Genomic DNA, 20,737 nt, shown 5'->3' on the forward strand with positions numbered 1-20,737 from the left:
GCCCCCCCGTGCTGCAGGAACACTTTGACAATCAAATAAAAATAAATAAATTAAAAGAAAATAATAATATTCTATTTACTTACTTTTTTTCTCTTGTCAGCAGATTCAGGGGGCTCTTCACACTTCTTCTGTTCTCTCCACTGGCTGCCAAAAACGCTCCTCGGCTTCCAAAAACACAGAGGATGGGGGGTGGAGGGGAGCGGTGCATGCTGGGAGGGGAGGGGACTCTGGGAAATAACTTTATTCACACTGTCTGTCAGTGACAGACAGTGTGAGAACACGGGGGGTGGGGACAGCATTTCTCTGGACCTTGAAGACGCCGCCGAAGAAGACTGATATCACATGATCACTGACTGATGTCAGTGGTCATGTGTGAGTGCTGCGCGGACGGGGGCATCCATTAAAAAAAAAAAGAAAACAGCAGGCGCCATTCCGCCGCTCTACTATGTCCCAAACACCGCTAACTAGATTACAAAATCTAGTCAGCGGCGCCCTGCAGGTCCCGGCGCCCTAGGCAACTGCCTAAGGTTGCCTAATGGGAGCGCCGGGCCTGACCACATGACAGGTGCCGTTTCATGTGTGAAGGGGATGAAGACTCCAGTACACAGCTCCTAGATGGAAAAAGGTAAGTTGGGGGAGGGGTAGGGTAGTATATTAATAGTGTGTGTATTATGTGTGTGAGGGGCCACTGTCTGTGTGTATTATGTGTGTGAGGGGCCACTGTGTGTGTGTATTGTGCGTGTATTGTGCGTGTGTGAGGGGCCACTGTGTGCGTGTATTATGTGTGTGAGGGGCCACTGTGTCCGTGTATTATGTGTGTGTGTGTGTGTGTGAGGGGCCACTGCATGTGTGTATTGTGAGTGTGTGAGGGGCCACTGTGTGTGTATTATGTGTGTGTGAGGGGCCATTGTTTGTGTGTATTATGTGTTTGTGAGGGGCCACTGTGTGCGTGTATTATGTGTGTGTGTGAAGGCGGGGGGGCCCAAACCGATATCTTGCCTAGGGCCCCATGAGGTGTAAATCCGGCTCTGCTCCTTTGTTGGGCTCTACAAGCCATGTTCCCTGTTTGCCCAGGCTAATTTCACCTAATTTGTCCGGCCTTACATTTGTGTCGCCCGATGTAGGGGCTTATGGTTCCAATAATATTGTTCCCTGAATATGTCTAACAGCTCTTTAATAGTAAATACCGAGAGTCTCCTCTAGACTATGGATACTGTACACTGATTTCTGTTTGGGGGAATATTGACTATGCCGACTGTCCTGTAATCTGTGCTCCTTTAATCGGGCACTTAAAATTCTTCCATAAAGCCTACCCGCCATGAACCTAACCCTCTCTCAATACTCGTCTTCTTCACCTCTTCCTTCCCTGTCCCTTTTCGCTCCTCCTGGCGCTTGGTCCCGACTGACTCCGTGTGCCTGCTATCTGTTTGCCCTCCCTTTAGGATGTAAGCTCTTACGAGCAGGGCCCTCTTCCCTCTTGTCTCCATACCATTTCTTCTGCTTCAGCCTCACTATAATTGCTATGCCTGTAGCTCCAGGAGTATTGGTAATACTTGTTTATTGTTCTCTTTTACCCTGTATAGCCTACTGTCTGGTATTGTGTACAGCGCTGCAAAATAAACAATAATAATAATATTGTGCCATACCATTTAGGCGGAGCCATAACAATGTGATCATGACCAAGTACATTTATTAACTACATTTTATGGGGTTGCTGAGTGTACAGGTTGTACTGAGCAGCATCCCTGGTGCTTTCAATCGATTTAGTGAACATCTCTAAGGCTCTTTATGTGAGGTGCATCACAATGTAACACTTGTTACTGCCACTGTCTAATCGGAAGACATATTATAACACTTTGTTAGACAGTAGTTTAACAATGAGATCATTCCTGAGTACAGTCTAGTTATCCGCTCTTCACACACTTTTTGTTGAAACACTGGATTTAACTTGTGCAGGTTTCAGATTTGGGGACATGCTTCTCTAGGTTATGCTTACCCTACACCGATTTTCTTGTGAGGATCTTTTATAACATACATCTTAAATGTACATTGTTAGGAGGGAGAACGTGCTGAGGTCCAATTTTGACCCACTGCACTTTACACATTTTCCTGAACCGTTTTGTTAAGATGCGATAGGTCTACGTTACAGACAAGGAGTACCTAAGGCTTCCTCACGTAAATTTACTGACTACCTTCAGGCCCTTTAAGTTTGTGTACTACATTGTAACACTTGTCTGTTTTTTGACGCTATACATAAAGTTTCATTAACCGTAAACTATTGTTAATATTGTAGTTTAATTCTGGAAACCAACTAAAACTATTGGTTGTATAGATAGAGCTAATTCGGCATTACTTGCTGCCCGCTGGGAGGTCACAGAGAGATATTTGGTTAACAGGCATTGGGGTTTCAATTGACTCACCTACGGCCCCAAACACTGTCCGGTTGCCTTGGGTGGGCAGGATTTTGGTATACAGGGGAAATCACATATTTTCTTATGCTTGGTTTTTCGTCCCTGACTTGATTTGCGAGCAATTGTTCAACTGACCATAGGGTTTCTCAGCTGGGAACCATGCCACTCATTAGATTATTGTTAAATATAATTAAATATTGGCCAAATGGAATTCACTACACTGAGTAATTATGTATATTTTTTTTACTACTTCCAACCCTCATGTTTTCACTGTTAGTATTTCTACATGTTTCTTAATATACCTGGTCCTTTTGTTACAACATTAACTATATGCCAAGATTTAATTTGGAAACCACCTACACTTTATCCCCATTGGTACATGAGATGGTGGCATTATTCACTCTTTTTCTGGTGTTACACCTAACATCACACGTGTTTGAATAAAATGACCATTAACAATATTAACATTAGTAAGATGATCGTTTACAGTATAAATAGGTTAATTATTAGGTATTAGAATTTTATATATCTTTTTGTTTTGTGTGCAAAGTTAAAATCTACTAAGTCAATGACCATTTCTTAATGTAAAAATAAAAATATCATATAGTTTAGATAAATATGCTGCACATGATATTTGAAGTTTTGCCTCAACACTGGTATCGTGGATGTTGCTCAAAGAATGTGAACCAGGACCAGATCAACAAAATTAGGCATTCTCTTTGAGTAATTCATCCGGGCTGTGTCCGGACAGCCAAAAAATTGTAGGGCTTTGAACTGGCACATCCTGGACTGTTACACCACTGCTTCCATGACAACATCAGCTTATGCACATTTACACATGAATCATCAGCATATTGATCAGGCTTCATCCCTGAAGCACCTTCTAAACATGAAGGATAGAAAGTATAGTTAACATAGACACTGTGGACCGTGGTAGACGAAGCACAGGGACAGAGGACTGGTCAGAAAATGCATACATAACTCTAAACCTGATTTCTTTCCTAACACTGGAACCACAGTTGTTTGAAATACCCCCTTTCACTATACTTTTTACCTTTCATTTGTATAAAGTAGCAATCCCATGAAAAACTGAGGTGTGTAACATAAATCACTGTGGCAGGCTATAAGAAGAAGCTTGGTAATATCCAGGGGAGGGCTGGCAAATTTTAGCCCAGGGGGCAAGACTCAACTCGGCAGCCTATTTTATATGAAAAAAATATGCAGCTGGCCCAGAGACCCAGCCCAAGTTAGCCCACTATAGGACCATCCCCCCACCCCAGCCTGCCCCTGGTAATATCCATGTTTCCTTGATTTGTTTCATTAGGCAGCCATTACCAATTTGTAGTTCTACACAGTGTTATGTGACTATAATGGCAACACGGAAAGAATTCTCCACTACGCTGGACTAAACTACATTCCCCCTAAATTATATTCTTCTTTCCGCTGCTGCATTCTCCTACATGCTGTTGCAGAATCCTGAAAATTACCCTAAATATTTCGGGACACAGACAGCAGCATGTCATTGTCATTTTTTTAAAAGTTTTGTACCAAGTTGATTGTATGAGCAAAACAGGGAATGTGATGGCATTCCCCCCCACTCTAATAATATTGTTGGCGTTATCAGAAATCACTAAGGATGAGCGGGCTCGGATTCCGCTAATCCGAGCCCACCCGAACAGTGCGGATCCGACGGGATCTGAGCACTGTTCGGGTATTTCCGGCGGGCAAAAAATCCGAAACGAGGCTATGACATCCAAGTCTCGCGTCGGATCTCGCGAGACTCGGATGTCATAAATTCGGCGCTTGCGGCCGCCATCTTCATTTGGGCTGTGATCAGGGAAGAGGGAGGTTGTAGGGTAGTGGTGGTCCTGTGTGATCAGTCCAGTGGTGCTTTATTCTTTTGTCATGTGCTCTGTCCTGCTGAGTCCAGTGGTGCTTTGGCCAGTGCTCTGTCCTGCTGAGTCCAGTGGTGCTTTTGTCCTGTGCTCTGTCCTGCTGAGTCCAGTGGTGCTTTTGTCCTGTGCTTTGTTCTGATAAGTCCATAGTAATTTTATAATTATTAACAAATCATAAAAAAATAAAAAATAAAAAAATAAAAAATGTATACAAAATTTTTTAAAAAAATATATAAAAAAATAACTTAAAAAGTATAAAAAAAATTCTAGAGCAATATATTCTTGCAGTCCAGAAATATTAGTACTGCAATACCTACGTTCACTGTTCTTGCAGTCCAGAAATATTAGTACTGCTAAATAAAAATACGTTCACTGTTCTTGCAGTCCAGAAATATTAGTACTGCTATATTTACCTAGGTTCACGGTTCTTGCAGTCCAGAAATATTAGTACTGCTATATTTACCTACGTTCACTGTTCTTGCAGTCAAGAAATATTAGTACTGCTAAATTTACCTATGTTCACTGTTTCTGCAGTCCCAAAAAATAGGTACTGCAATCTAAATTACTACGGCCACTGTTTCTGCAGTCCCAAAAAATAGGTACTGCAATCTATATTACTACGTTCACTGTTTCTGCAGTCCCAAAGTGTGTGTGGTTTAGGGGTAGGCTCTCTTGTGCTGCATATAATGGAGTACAACAATTTGGAGGATAAAGTAGGGAAAGATCAAGACCCACTTCCTCCTAATGCTAAAGCTGCTGCCACTAGTCATGACATAGACGATGAAATGCCATCAACGTCGTCTGCCAAGGGCGATGCCCAATCTCCTAGTAGAGGGCATGTAAAATCCAAAAAGCCAAAGTTCACTAAAATTAGTAAAAAAATAAATTTCAAATCATCTGAGGAGAAACGTAAACTTGCCAATATGCCATTTGCGACACGGAGTGGCAAGGAACGGCTTAGGCCCTGGCCCGTGTTCATTACTAGTGGTTCAGCTTCACCCAAGGATCTAAGCCCTCCTCCTCCCCACCCCTCTAAAAAATTTAAGAGACTTAAGCTGTCATCAACAACACAGCAAACAACTCTGCCTTCTAAAGAGATGGCATCACAAATCCCCAAGGCGAGACCAAGGGTGTTGGTGGTTGCAAAGCCTGACCTTCCCATCACTGTACGGGAAGAGGTGGCTCCTTCCACCATTTGCAGCACGCCCTCTGCATATGCTGGAACGATCACCCACAGTATAGTTACAGATTTGGCTAATGAAGGTGTCAATGTTGTACACCGAGAGGAGGATATTGATATAGTTGGTGCTGAGGAGGAACTTGACGAGGAGGATGCTGATGTGGTTATCTTAAATGAGGCACCAGGGGGGGAAACAGTTGTTGTCCATGAGATGAAAAAGCCCATTGTCATGCCTGGTCAGAAGACCAAAAAAATCCACCTCTTCGGTTTGGAATTATTTTTATCCCAATCCGGACAACAAATGTATGGCCATATGTAGCTTATGTAAAGCTCAAATAAGCAGGGGTAAAGATCTTGGCCACCTAGGGACATTCTCCCTTATACGTCACCTGAAAAACCTTCATAATTCAGTGTTTAGTTCAGGACCTGTGGCTAGGACCGTCAGCAGTCCAGGAACACCTAAATCCCTTGGTCCAGTTGGATACACACCACCAACACCCTCCTCGTCAACTTCCTCCACGATCTTCATCAGATATGGTCCTGCAGGCCATGTTACCAGCATGACTGAATCCTCTTCACTCCGGGATTCATCCGAGGAATCCTGCAGCGGTACGCCTACTACTGCCGCTGCTGCTGTTGCTGCTGGTAGTCGGTCATCTTCCCAGAGGGGAAGTCGTAAGAACGCTACGTCTTTCACCAAACAGTTGACCGTCCAACAGTCGTTTGCCATGAGCACAAAGTACGACAGTAGTCATCCTATTGCAAAGCGGATAACTGCGGCTGTAACTGCTATGTTGGTGTTAGACGTGCGTCCGGTGTCCGCCATCAGTGGTGTGGGATTTAGACGGTTGATGGAGGTATTGTGTCCCCGGTAGCATCCCATCTAGATTGCACTTCACTAGGCAGGCGATACCCGGGATGTACAGAGAAGTATGAACAAGTGTCCTCAGTGCTCTGAAAAATGTAGTTGTACCCACTGTCCACTTAACCACAGACATGTGGACAAGTGGTTCAGGGCAAACGAAGGACTATATGACTGTGACAGCCCACTGGGTAAATGCATCGCCTTCCGCAGCAACAGCAGCAGCTGCATCAGTGGCAGCATCTCCACAATGGCTGCTCGTTCCAAGGCAGGCAACGTTGTGTATCACAAGTTTTAATAAGAGGCACAATGCTGACAACCTCTTAGAGAAACTAAGGGAAATAATCTCGCAGTGGCTTACCCCACTTAGACTCTCCTGGGGATTTGTGGTGTCAGACAACGCCAGTAACATTGTGCGGGCATTACATATGGACAATTTCCAGCACGTCCCATGTTTTGCCCACACCGTTAATTTGGTGGTGCAGCATTACCTCAAGAGTGACAGGGGTGTGCAGGAGATGCTTGCGGTGGCCCGCAAAATTGCTGGACACTTTCAGCATTCTGCCAGTGCCTACCGCAGACTCGAGCAACATCAAAAAAGGCTGAACCTGCCCTGCCATCACCTCAAACAAGAGGTTGTGACACGCTGGAACTCCACCCTCTATATGCTGCAGAGGATGGAGGAGCAGCAAAAGGCCATTCAAGCCTACACAGCCACCTACGACATAGGAAAAGGAGTGGGCATATGCCTGAGTCAAGCGCACTGGAGACTGATTTCCGTGTTGTGCAAGGTTCTCCAGCCGTTTGAACTTGCCACATGAGAAGTCAGTTCCGACACTCCCAGCTTGAGTCAGGTGATTCCCCTGATCAGGCTATTGCAGAAGCAGCTGGAGAAAGTGAGGGAGGAGCTGTTAAAGCATTGCGATTCAACAAAGCATGTAGCTCTTGTGGATGAAGCCCTTCGTACGATTTGCCAGGATCCGAGGGTGGTCACTCTTTTAAAGTCAGAGGAATACATTCTGGCCACCGTGCTGGATCCTCGGTTTAAAGCGTATGTTGTGTCTCTGTTTCCGGCGGACACAAGTCTACAGCAGTGCAAAGACCTGCTGATCAGGAGATTGTCCTCTGAAGAGGACCATGACATGCCAACAGCTCCTCCTTCATTTTCTTCAACACCTGTGGCTGCAAGGAAAAAGCTCAGTTTTCCTAAAAGACACGCTGGCGGGGATGCTGAGAACATCTGGTCCGGACTGAAGGACCTGACAACCATTGCAGACATGTCTACTGTCGCTGCATTGGATGCTGTCACAATTGAAAAAATGGTGGAAGATTACTTTGCTGACACCATCCAAGTAGACATGTCAGACAGTCCTTATTTTTACTGGCAGGAAAAAAAGGCAGTTTGGAAGCCCCTGTACAAACTGGCTATATTTTACCTGAGTTGTCCCCCCTCCAGTGTGTACTCGGAAAGAGTTTTTAGTGCAGCGGGGAACCTGGTCAGTGAGCGGCGAAGGAGGTTGCTTCCGCAGAACGTTGAAAAAATGATGTTCATAAAAATGAATTATCAATTCCTCAATCAAGAACAGCACTGCCCTCCAGAGACTACAGAGGGACCTGTGGTTGTGGAGTCCAGCGGGGACGAATTGATAATGTGTGAGGATGAGGAAGTACACACTGAAGGGGGCGAGGAATCAGAGGATGAGGATGAAGGACGACATCTTGCCTCAGTAGAGCCAGTTTAGTTTGTATAGGAAGAGATGAATAGCTTTTTTTGTGTGGGGGCCCAAACAAACCAATCATTTCAGCCACAGTTTTGTAGGCCCTGTCGCTGAAATGATTGGTTTGTTAAAGTGTGCATGTCCTATTTCAACAACATAAGGGTGGGTGGGAAGGCCCACGGACAATTCCATCTTGCACCTCTTTTTTTTCTTTGCCAGCTCATTTTGGGGGGGTCCAAACAAACCAATCATTTCAGCCACAGTTTGGTAGGCCCTTTCGCTGAAATGATTGGTTTGTTAAAGTGCGCATGTCCTATTTCAACAACATCAGGGTGGGTGGGGGGGCCCAAGGACAATTCTATCTTGCAACTCTTTTTTTGGCATTATGTGCTCTTTGGGGCCTAGTTTTTCAAACTGCCATCCTGTCTGCCACTGCAGTGCCACTCCTATATAGTCATCCTATGGCAAAGCGGATAACTGCGGCCATAACAGCTATGTTGGTGTTAGGCGTGCATCCGGTGTCCGCCATCTGTGCAGTGGAATTTAGACAGTTGATGGAGGTATTGTGTCCCCGGTACCAAATCCCGTCGAGATTCCACTTCAATAGGCAGTCCAGAAATATTAGTATCAGATATTAAACTACGTTCACTGTTCCTGCAGTGCAGAAATATTAGTATCAGATATTAAACTACGTTCACTGTTCCTGCAGTGCAGAAATATTAGTATCAGATATTAAACTATGTTCACTGTTGCTGCTACATCAAAAAAGCATGAACCTGCCCTGCCATCAACTAAAACAAGAGGTAGTGACGCGCTTGAACTCCACCCTCTATATGCTGCAGAGGATGGAGGAGCAGCAAAAGCCCATTCAAGCCTACACAGCCACCTACGATGGGCCACGTGTTTGTGCCGCCCACTTGTGTCGCTTAGCTTAGACATCCAGCTACCTCGGTGCAACCTTTTGGACTTAAAACAATATTGTGAGGTGTGAGGTGTTCAGAATAGACTGGAAATTTGTGGAAATGAATGTTATTGAGGTTAATAATAGTGTAGGAGTGAAAAAAAAAAAAATGGATTTTAGCACTTTTTATGCTTTTTTTTTAAAAAAAATCAGAACCTAAAATCAGATCCAAAACCTTTCATGGGGTGTTTTGGCAAAACAATTCAGAACCCAAAACCTCAAGCTAATCAGAACCCAAAACCCCAAAAGTGGGCGGTGCACACCCTTAGAAATCACATATCCTCAGGAGAGTCAAAGCAGGATAAGCCATGTTGCAATGCATTCCTTAGTTTTTCAAACAGGCTGTCAGCTGTATTACCTCTGACCTGCGCCTTCTCTCGTCTCTGATAAGCACCTCTCACTCCCGCCTTCAAGACTTCTCCCGTGCTGCTCCCCACTTATGGAATTCCCTGCCACGCTCAATCAGACTTTCCCAAAGCCTTCAAATCTTTAGATGCTCTTTTAAAACCCATCTCTTTTTTAGAGGTGACCTTATCCACGATAACACTATTCACACTATTCACATTAATGCATCCTCACAACTATCCCAATCTCCACTATGAGCCACACTCGCTCCTCTTGTTTCAGCTGTGCCCTTTTCCCTTTACCATGTAAGCTCTCTAATGAGCAGGGTCCTCCATACCCTTTGTTTTCATGTCTCCATTTATTTTGTCTGCCTTGTCTGTTCTTGTTTTACATATGTCTTGTTTTATGTATGTCCTTGTCTTCCCTACTGTACAGTGCTGTGGAGCACTGTGGTGCCTTACAAATCTATGATAATAATAATAATAATAATAATGATATGCCTCTTAGTGAAGCAGATGATACACAGAGTAGCCTGCCTCTGAAAAATGTGACGTACTTGGGTACATGCTGCTGCTGTTCCTGCTGGTGAAGGCGAATCACCGACCAAGTGGGCTGTCACAGGCATATAATCTTTAGTTTGCCCAGGTCCACTTGTCCACATATCTGTGGTTAAATGTACAGTGGGTAGAATGGCATTTTGTAGCCCAATAATTATATTTTTACAAACCTTCTGGTAGAGGTGAGGAATAGCTTTTCTAGTAAATTGGTGTTATGATGGAACTTGGTAACGGGGACACAAGACCTCAAGTTATTGTCTAAAACCAGCTGCATTAATAGTGGATATTGGACGCTGATCTAATACTAGCATAGTCCCTATGGCTTCTGTGATCCGCTTTGCGACTGGGTGACAGCTTTCATACTTGCTAAGGATTGTTTAACAGTCAATTGTTATAAACTACTAGTAGTCTTCTTCTTGGTCTGCTTCTGGGTTGAATATCCATCAGCAGCAGGAGCAGCAGCAGTGGGCATAACGCTCAAGGATTCTTCTGAGAAGTCCTGGATAGGGGAGGAGTCATCTCGCATTAGCAACTTGGATGCAGGACTAACTCCGATCACTTGTGAGAATATTGATGATGAAGGTGTTGGGGGTGTAGATTTCAGGTGCTGGGATCTAGCTGAGAGAAGGGACATAGCTGATGCTGGACTGCTTGTTGTTATTTTTTAGCATAAGTTTCTGATGTTCCCAACAGCTTTCCATGAACTCGCTTCAAATGGCGTAACATGGATGAGGTTCCTAGATGGTTAAGGTCCCTACCTCTACTGACTGAGGCGTTACAAATGCTACAAATGGCTAGACAACTGTTGCCAGAATTTGGGTAAAAATAATTCCACACATAAGAGGTGGATTTTTTGGTCTTATGCCCAGGCATGACAATGGCCTTCTTATCACTGGCAAGAACTGCTGCAGTCTTTGTTTGAAAGTGTATGAAAATAATATTGGGACCTGTGAGGTGGTCAAAATTGACTGCAAATGACTTGAAATTAGTGTTATTGAGGTTAATAATAATGTAGGAACAAAAAAGAACAAAATTATGTGTTTTTAGCATATTTTAGCAATTTTCCTAAAAAATACAGATCCAAAACCAAAACCAAAACACACGAGGGCGGTTTTGCCAAAAACTAAACAGGAAGTTAATCCATATCCAAATCCAAAACCATAACACAGGGGTCAGTGAACATCTCTAATTGCCACACATAGCAATGATCACCTTGATCAACCACAATACTCCACTCAGACATGCGAAATCCTAGACCCTGCAGACATCACCATGTAAGCTTGTAAATATATGTACTTCCCTGTAAAAAGTGGTGCATTAGCACAAGATTTAGCATGAGAAGTCACAAAACAGCATTTGCATGCAGACCCTTATAGAGTTTTTTGTTGTTGAATTCTATTTTACTATTACATTGATTAACAAATGTGCCCAGGTAAACTGGTGGAAGAAAAAATAATAGTAAACATATTGCTGGGTCAAAAGTAACAGCATTTCAGCATAACTCCTGAAAAATTAAGTTATTCATCTTTCAAGCAATTATATGATATTATTCTGTATGTAATATGCTTTCACATTGCCCACTAAAGCAGAAATGAGACACTGATAAACAGGTATTATTGCCAGCAAAGCATATTTTGCCATTAATACATTCTAGAGCTTAGCTGCAGGTCCTTTGTTTTAATGTAACCTATTTTAGGATAAGATTTGGTTCTCCTCTTTCAAGTGTAAATATTTAGCTACATTCATATGCGCAGTGATCTCTTAAAATGGAAGGGGGGGAGGGGTTCCTTCGTCAACTCTAAACAGCATCAGCCTGTACTTTTTATAACTTTGCATATTAACTAAATAGTAATACAGTAAAACCTTTCTTATAACTCTTAATGCCATGCTCCCTGCTATAAAATAGCATTGTCTACAAAACAAGGTTTTAATACTCACTTTACTTTATATAGTCCATATTATTATAATTATTATTATTATTATTATTATTATTATCTATATAGTATCAGTATAGTCCACATTACTTTACAAGTGTGAAAACCAAGCACAGTAATAAAACACGACTGAATATAAACAAAGAGGTAAGAAAGTTCTGCTTGCAAGCCATATACTATATGTCAACTAGTTATGCATACATAGCCAGTAGTTAGTAGCATAGATACAAAAAGCATTCCAGAACCATATAGCCGCCTTGCTGAGTTCAATTTAACTACATCTTACCAGTACAAGATCTCTTATTAGGTCATTTACAACATTGCAAAAGCGCATCCTTTAGAGCCTGTATTTGCACAAATTACCCCAAATTTATGCAACATGCATGTACATCAAAATGAAGGCGTCTGCAAGGGTGCAAAATTTTGCACATTCTGATGGAAGGAGTTTGGACGATTTTTAACTAAATATGGGCTAATTACATTTGAGAGTTCATTTTGCAGCACTAGATAATCAAAAGCTCTGCAAGAGGTAGAGAGTGTACATTTACATTGGAGTCAGAGGCGGAACTAGTGACCTGCGAGACCCGGGCAGGGAGGAGGGAACTGGGGCCCCCGACCCTTTGGTTCTGCCATGCACAGGGCCGGTGCTAGGGTCCTTGGCGCCCTAGGCACATTTTCAAAATCGGCGCCCCCACCTGGCACACTGTCAAAATCTGTGCCCCCACCCGGCACACTTACAAAATCGGCGCTCCCCCCTCCCCCCCTGCACACTTTCAAAATCGGCACCCCCCCCCCCCCACCCCTGTCTTTTCTTACCTTAACTTGCCTCTTCTCTGCTCCGTCTGCTCCCCTCCACTCACTGACACTTTCGGGCCGTGATGATGATGTCACGCCCGACAGTCAGTGAGTGGAGGGGAGGAGATGGAGCAGAGAGGCGGCGGTGGTGATCAATAGCCCCTCCCCCCCTCCCTGTGGATGTATCTGAAGCTGTGCCGCGGCCGTGAAAGGTATGGTCAGCGGTCGCCGCACAGTTTTAAAGTCATTTTTATTCTGTGGTGCCCTCCAGGCGCCCTCCAGAGCCCGGCGCCCTAGGCAAGTGCCTAACCTTGCCTAATGGGAGCTCCGGGCCTGGCCATGCACCTGCTCCACCAATGGTAGTTCGTTACTGATTGAAGTTCTTTTCTTAGTGAATGATCATTAAACTTTTTTTTTTCCTGCAAATGCCTTGTTTGTTTTTTTAACACATGCAGGGCCGGACTGGAACTAAAAATCAGCCCTGGCATTTAAAGCACACAGGCCCACGTGTTGTGGGCTTCATGCACTATATTATTGCACACTGATGCTGGCGTAGTGTGCGTTGCTGGTGCAGTACAACATGATGTAGTATGAGTGTATGTAAGAGGGGGGGGTATTTATTTCTCCTATTGACCCTTTGACATTGTTAGCACCCATATTACATCAATAAATACCATGACAATACATTATTTGTACCAAAATTACAGCAGTAAAAAAAGAAACCCACACACACACTCATACTACATCAATACCCACCCACATTACAGCAACCAGCATTACCCCCCCTTCCCCACATTACAGCAACCAGCATTACCCCCCTCCCCCACATTACAGCAACCGTCGTCACCCCCCACATTACAGCAATACTCTCTCCTACTTATTAGCAATACTAAGCCCCAAACACACTACAACATTGCCACCACTACGTCACCCCATACTACAGCAATACCACATATTATACAGGCGCCATTGTAGGAAACCAATGTTTTGCTATTTTCAAATCTCCCACAAAATAGCAACAACAGAATACTTACACACACATACAGGTAACAGGTACCCTTTTCCCTCAATTAAATAGTAATGGCAGAATTTTCATGAATCATTCCACATGAGATAAAACTCTAATAAATATATCAGAAAAAACACAACTATTGAACGATCATTTGAACCCACACGGCCGCATTAAAAATATTTCCATCTACAGCAAAATGTCAGAGAAAAATATTTTTTTTCCTACAGTAACTGGATATGCGTCTTTTCTAGTCATTTTAAATAACACAGTATATAAATTAAGGGGGGTAAAGGAGGTGGGTGAGAGATAATTGGATGTGATCCATCAGTTTGATTAGATAGGAAACATTTAGATTATTTACCTGGAGACGTCTACCCCCTTGACTCACAGGCAGGGCCGACAAGTACCCTCAGGTCATATTATGCCACATAATATTACCCTCAATTCATATTTGGCCATGCAGTAGTGCCCACAAATCATATTATGGCATAGTAGTGCCCCCAAATCATATACCATACAGTAGAGCCCCCAAATAACAGTATGCCATAGTAGTGCCCTAAATCAATAGTAGTGACCAGACAAAAACTCATTCACAAATAAAAATTGGTACAGCATATCAGATACTGAGAATGTGAGTCACAGGAGCAGCTTAATACCCCATTTACAATGCAAAGAAAAATAGATATATTGACACAATCACAAATAAAATGTATGACAAGCAGCGTTTTTTCCTCTTAATTAAAAATCTCTGTACAGATAAATATGCAGGAAACATTACAGCGCAATAATGAGCAATACATAGTGTTTTAAACATCATTGGATACACAGTAGTGCTCGCAGTTCAAGAAAGGATGGTGAAAAACACATTGGACACGAGAAAATATATGAACTTACCCGATTATGGCATCCTGTGTTCTGTTCTTCCGCTGGGCAAGGAGGAATCAGCAGCTGTCAGCTCACACAGCCAGTCGGGAGCAGGGGCCGAGGGCAGTGGTCGAAGTGGAAATTTAGAAGTGGGGGTATAGAAAATATACCTGAATGGAGTATGAAGGCTTGATTTTTTGTTTAATTTTTTTTGACACTTGTCCCCTCTGTGCATTCCCATTCTTCATTACTACTTGTGTTTTATGATGGCTGCATCCCTGACATTCCCATTCTTAAGATGTCTCTCCCTTTACACTTTCTTTTAGCTATGCCCCTGCACCATCTTATCCTTTGCCCCTCTCACCCCTCTTCCTGCACCCCCTTCCCCCTGGCTCTCACCCCTCTTCCTGCACCACCTTTTCTCCCTGGCTCTGTCACCCCTCTTCCAGCACCCCCTTTTCCCCCTGGCTGTCACCCCTCATCCAGCACCCCCTTTTCCCCTGGCTCTGTCACCCCTCATCCAGCACCCCCTTTTCCCCCTGGCTCTGTCACCCCTCATCCAGCACCCCCTTTTCCCCCTGGCTCTGTCACCCCTCTTGCAGCCCCCTTTTTTCCCCTGGCTCTGTCACCTCTTCCAGCACCCCCTTTTTCCCCTGGCTCTCACCCCTCTTCCAGCACCCCTTTTCCCCCTGGCTCTCACCCCTCTTCCAGCACCCCTTTTCCCACTGGCTCTGTCACCCCTCTTCCAACCCCCTTTTTCCCCCTGGCTCTGTCACCTCTCTTACAGCACCCCCTTTTTCCCCTGGCTCTCACCCCTCTTCCAGCACCCCTTTTCCCCCTGGCTCTGTCACCCCACTTTCAGCACCCCTTTTCCCCCTGGCTCTGTCACCCCCCTTCCAGCACCCCTTTTCCCCCTGGCTCTGTCACCCCTCATCCAGCACCCCCTTTTCCCCCTGGCTCTGTCACCCCTCTTCCAGCCCCCTTTTTCCCCCTGGCTCTGTAACCTCTTCTAGCACCCCCTTTTCCCCCTGGCTCTCACCCCTTCTCCAGCACCCCTTTTCCCCCTGGCTCTGTCACCCCTCATCCAGCACCCCCTTTTCCCCCTGGTTCTGTCACCCCTCATCCAGCACCCCCCTTTCCCCCTGGCTCTGTCACCCCTCTTCCAGCCCCCTTTTTCCCCCTGGCTCTGTCACCTCTTCCAGCACCCCCTTTTTCCCATGGCTCTCACCCCTCTTCCAGCACCCCTTTTCCCCCTGGCTCTCACCCCTCTTCCAGCACCCCTTTTCCCCCTGGCTCTGTCACTCCTTATCCAGCACCCCCTTTTCCCCCTGGCTCTGTCACCCCTCTTCCAACCCCCTTTTTCCCCCTGGCTCTGTCACCTCTCTTCCAGCACCCCTTTCCCCCCTGGCTCTGTCATACCACTTCCAGCACCCCTTTTCCCCCTGGCTCTGTCACCCCCCTTCCAGCACCCCTTTTCCCCCTGGCTCTGTCACCCCTCATCCAGCACCCCCTTTTCCCCCTGGCTCTGCCACCTCTCTTTCAGCACCCCCTTTTCCTCCTGGCTCTCACCCCTCTTCCAGCACCCCTTTTCCCCCTGGCTCTGTCACCCCACTTCCAGCACCCTCTTTTCCCCCTGGCTCTGTCACCCCTCTTCCAGCACCCCTTTTCCCCCTGGCTCTCACCCCTCTTCCAGCACCCCCTTTTCCCCCTGGCTCTGTCACCCCTCTTCCGGCCCCCCCTTTAGCCCCTGGCTCTCTGTCCTCTTCCAGAACCCCTTTTCCCCCTGGCTCTCTGTCCTCTTCCTTCACTCATTCCACCCTGGCTCTCTCACACTCCTGACAACTCCCCCCCCTTGCAAAAATCGTGGCACCCCCCGCGCGATCCCCTCCCTCATTCAGAAAAAATAAAAATCTGCAAACTGTGTCCACATTACAGGGCACAGTGCAGAGTGATCCAGCGCAACGGAGGTGGCTGGTTCCTGGGGAGGAGCCAGCCATCAGAAAGCCAGGTGAAGTGTCGGCTGGCCCATCTAGCCACCGTCCCTTCTGGCTTTTGCCATAAGTGCCAGATGGTTAGTCCGGCCCTGCCCAGAAGTAATGGAAACCAGGCCTTCATAAACATAAAAAGTGTGCCTGTCTATAAATGAATTTCTAGGCACATTTCTACCAATGTTTTAAAAGATTCAAATATATGATACATTGATATTACATATCTGTCAGGGTCCAATCTCCTGATTGTGAGACATTGGAAACAACCTCTTTCCCCCACGAGAGCTGTACTGTTAAACAGAATAGGACATATCTCCATTATGGAGTATATCACCGACTGATTTAATAACATAATACCAAAATTCCACAGGACCAGAGAGCTATGGTTACGTTTCCCCAACTCCTGCACTCCAGGAGTGCAGATGACTCTCTCTTCCTCCCCCTTCTTCCTCCTCCCTACCTTTTCCCCAATTTCTTTTTCTGAGACCAAACAATAAATTGCATCATGAATTCACGTTTAGTTTTTATTCAGTTTCACATAGCATGTTATGTAAGGTTCTCCTTTTCTGTTGCTAAGGGAGCTAAACATATGTGTTTATTTAGATTATATTTACTATGTGAGTCTTTTTGATGCAGTTTAACAAAAAAAAAGATTCAAATGTATGATAATGCTACATTTTGTAAACAAAGTCCTGCATTATGTGGCCAGATATTTGGCATATCCTGAATTGGCCCTATATGATACTAACGCTGGTTAAAAGGATCCAAAAACCAAAAAGAAAGAAAAGTCTTATTGCGTTGTTTATATGTGTTATCGTGTTTGTGTTTAGGGGTGTGGGTGAATGTTGATAGGGATGTGTTGGCTACAAGTAGATTTGAATGTAGATTTCTTTATGTTTCCCTGAGGGCAACATAGCTAACATTTGCACACAGTACATTTTTTGGAAGGTGTATGTATGGAGTGATGTGCAGGCTGGATTTGTGATGTCTGATTGGTCAATTAGTGAAAGCTGTAGGGTAACAGCAGTTGAGTAATTAAAAGTAAGGAAGTGACATTTGATTGGTTCATATAATATCCTTTGTGTTTAAAACTGAGGGTCGTGAGGACAAATTATACCCCTGATGTAGTTCGAAAGAACGAAACATAAAGAGTTTTGTCCTCACGATATTGGCATTTTTAGAGTCATTTTTTATTGCCAGTGTGATATTTGTGGAACAGTTACATCTCCTGATCCGGACAGCTTTAAGTGTTCTTCCTTGGCTGTTTTAAAATATTTCACACATGAGCTGTTGTCTTCTCGATGTGTATTTCCTTCACAGATAATACAGTGATTATAAGTGAGAGTTGATGATCCTGCCTTTATACATCTATTGAGCATTTGACAGATAAGCTTTATCTTTATTTGAAAAATGTACACTGCTTACATTAATTGATTGTACACAGGGCCTAATCAACCACTAGGCTGACCAGGCTGCAGCCTGGGGCGCTGAGTCCTGGGGGGCGCAGCGCGGCACACTAGCAAGCTGTTTTTTTTTATTTTTTTGTTTTTTTCTTCAAATGCCGGCGATCGGCTTCTTTCTCCTCTGATGGGGCCGCCCCTGGCCACAAGGGGCGGTCCCCCATGTTCCTATACCCAATCACACAGCTAACAGCATCTGATGCTGTTAGCTGTTAGCTGCTGCTGTTAGTCAGTGTATTGCTTAGTGTGGTCACGTGAGATCTCATATCTCACGTGACCACACTAATCACACAGAGCGTGCCCGCAGTGACAGTGCAGCTAACAGTGTCAGATGCTGTTAGCTGCGTGTGAAGATGACAGAAGTGCCGGCTGGTGAGAGGAGGAACAGAAGACAGCAAGGTAAGTGCAGCTTGTTAAATATCAGGGGGGAGGGGAGACACATCGGATGTGGAGGGGGGGAGATGACTGGGGGGACTAATGAACTGGCTAATGTGGCTAACGAGGGGGGTCTTATAAATTGGATATGGGGGGGATTAATGAACTGACTAGTATGGATTGGATAGGGGGGATTAATGGAGTGAAAATGGGGAGGTAATGAACTGGTTAGAGGGGGGGGCTTATGAATTGGATGGGGTCGTTAATGGAATGGCTAGGGGGGATTAATGAAGTGCAAATGGGGATTAATGAACTGGCTAGAGGGGGGGCTTATGAATTGGATAGGGGGGCTTATGAATTGGATGGAGCGGGTTAATGAAATGGCTAGGGGAGGGGATTAATGAAGTGAAAATGGGGAGGTAATGAACTGGCTAGAGGGGGGTTAATGAATTGGATAGGGTCGATTAATGAAATGGCAATAGGGAGGTGCTGAACTGGCTACAAGGGGGGGAGTTAATGAATTAGATAGGGGGGTCAAACACTGTCTGTTGCGGGTCGATAGGGGGGATGAATTAGCTGGTGGGGGAGGTGATGAAATAGCTTGTGGGGGAAGGATCTCTGTATTGTGTGGCGGTGATGTGGATGCTGACTGTGGTTTCAGCGGTCACTAGAATATTAAATACTAGATAGACAGGGCTGGTAAATGTTACTATATGAGTGTAAATACATTTCATATATTTTATTGTCTATGCCTGTACTAGGGGGTTGTTTTGTATCATTCAGGGTATGTTAAAATGTGGCACTATAATACAATTTTTGCACATTTTAAATACAGGACTCCCAAGTTTTCAGAAGCCAGGCAACGGACAACGCTCCAAGAACAAGCAAAAGAGAACACTAGGTAGTCTACACCAGGTAGTCTGAAGTGTGTTTTATGTAATAATTAATGTTTTACAATTTTGTTTATATATATATATATATATATTTATTTATTTATTTTTTATTTACCCACACATTGGTGCGGGGGGGCGGTAACCAGTGTAGTAGCCTAGGGCGGCTGTGACCCTTAATCAGGCCCTGATTGTACATTAAGTAATACAACATGAGCACCCTTTCTTCTTATGTTTTTTAAAAACCAAAAAGTATCCACATCCTCATAGTTAATAAAGTAATATTGCCCTACAAAACCCAAAAAATAAGAATGTAAAATTCACTTTAGAAATTGTAGTTAGGGACATATGATTTATCCCTTAACTAATTGTTAATCAAGAATCTTTTATTTTAAAAACAGGTATCTTAAATTAGAAGGAATGCATTGGCATAATCTATAATCAGCAAGATTACAATATTACAGTGTAATTTTTGGCATATACACCGATCAGCCACCACTTTAAAACTACTCACAAATGAAGTTAATAACATTGATTATCTTGTTAAAATGGGACATATCAAAGGATGGGATATATTAGGCAGCAAGTGAACAGTCAGTTCTTGAAGTTCATGCATTGAAAGCAGGAAAAATGGGCAAGCATAAGGATCTGAGTGGCTTTGACAACACCCCAATTGTGATGGCTAGGCGACTGGGTCATATTACATGCCAAAACAACCTTATGATTTCCATTAATATCCCAACATAATATTAAAACATCAGCCCCCACATAATATCAGTATAGCTGCCACATCAGCTCGCAATTGGTATTACTACAATCCCCCACACATGCCCCCCATAACATTTCTACTTTGATGGTGACTTTGTAAAACATTTCCCACATCCAGGACAGATTCTTCTCAATGCTCTTCTGACACTCTCTCAGTGTATGCTCATATGCAGCTCTCACCCCTCCTCTGTGGAGATATCTCTCAGATATGCTATGACACTCTCCTTGATGTACTCTTAGTCACAATTCACAATTCACCCCTCCTCTGTGGAGGTAATTTTTACCTTTGGCTCTAACATTTTCTTCACTGTGTTCTCTCAGCCCCTCCAGGGTCATGCTTACAGCTGGCTGCTCTGCTTCTTACAGCACTAGGGTGCTTCTTACAGCACACATCATAGGGTTTCTTTAACACTCTCTTTAATTCATGGAGACTCCTTTCCCTCTCTTAGTGCAGCCACGCTGCTTCAAGCAGCCATCCCCCATTTCTCTTTAGGATCACCTCTTGTCACAATATTATGAGGTCATGCTGTTTATTCTCAAGGGATCCTGGTTTCCATTGTTCAATGTGGCTTTCTGCTTCAAACCCAATCCTGGTCATCTTGGGGGATCACGGAACTACCTCCCCTCTGTCCAAAGTCTCTGGCTCTCACACAGACACAGGTGCATGAGAAACTGGAGTCTTTATAGACTTCACATGAGCCACGCAGTTTGCCATTAGTGTC

The sequence above is a fragment of the Mixophyes fleayi genome, chromosome 4 (assembly GCF_038048845.1).
Source record: "Mixophyes fleayi isolate aMixFle1 chromosome 4, aMixFle1.hap1, whole genome shotgun sequence".
NCBI classification, from domain to species: Eukaryota; Metazoa; Chordata; class Amphibia; order Anura; family Limnodynastidae; genus Mixophyes; species Mixophyes fleayi.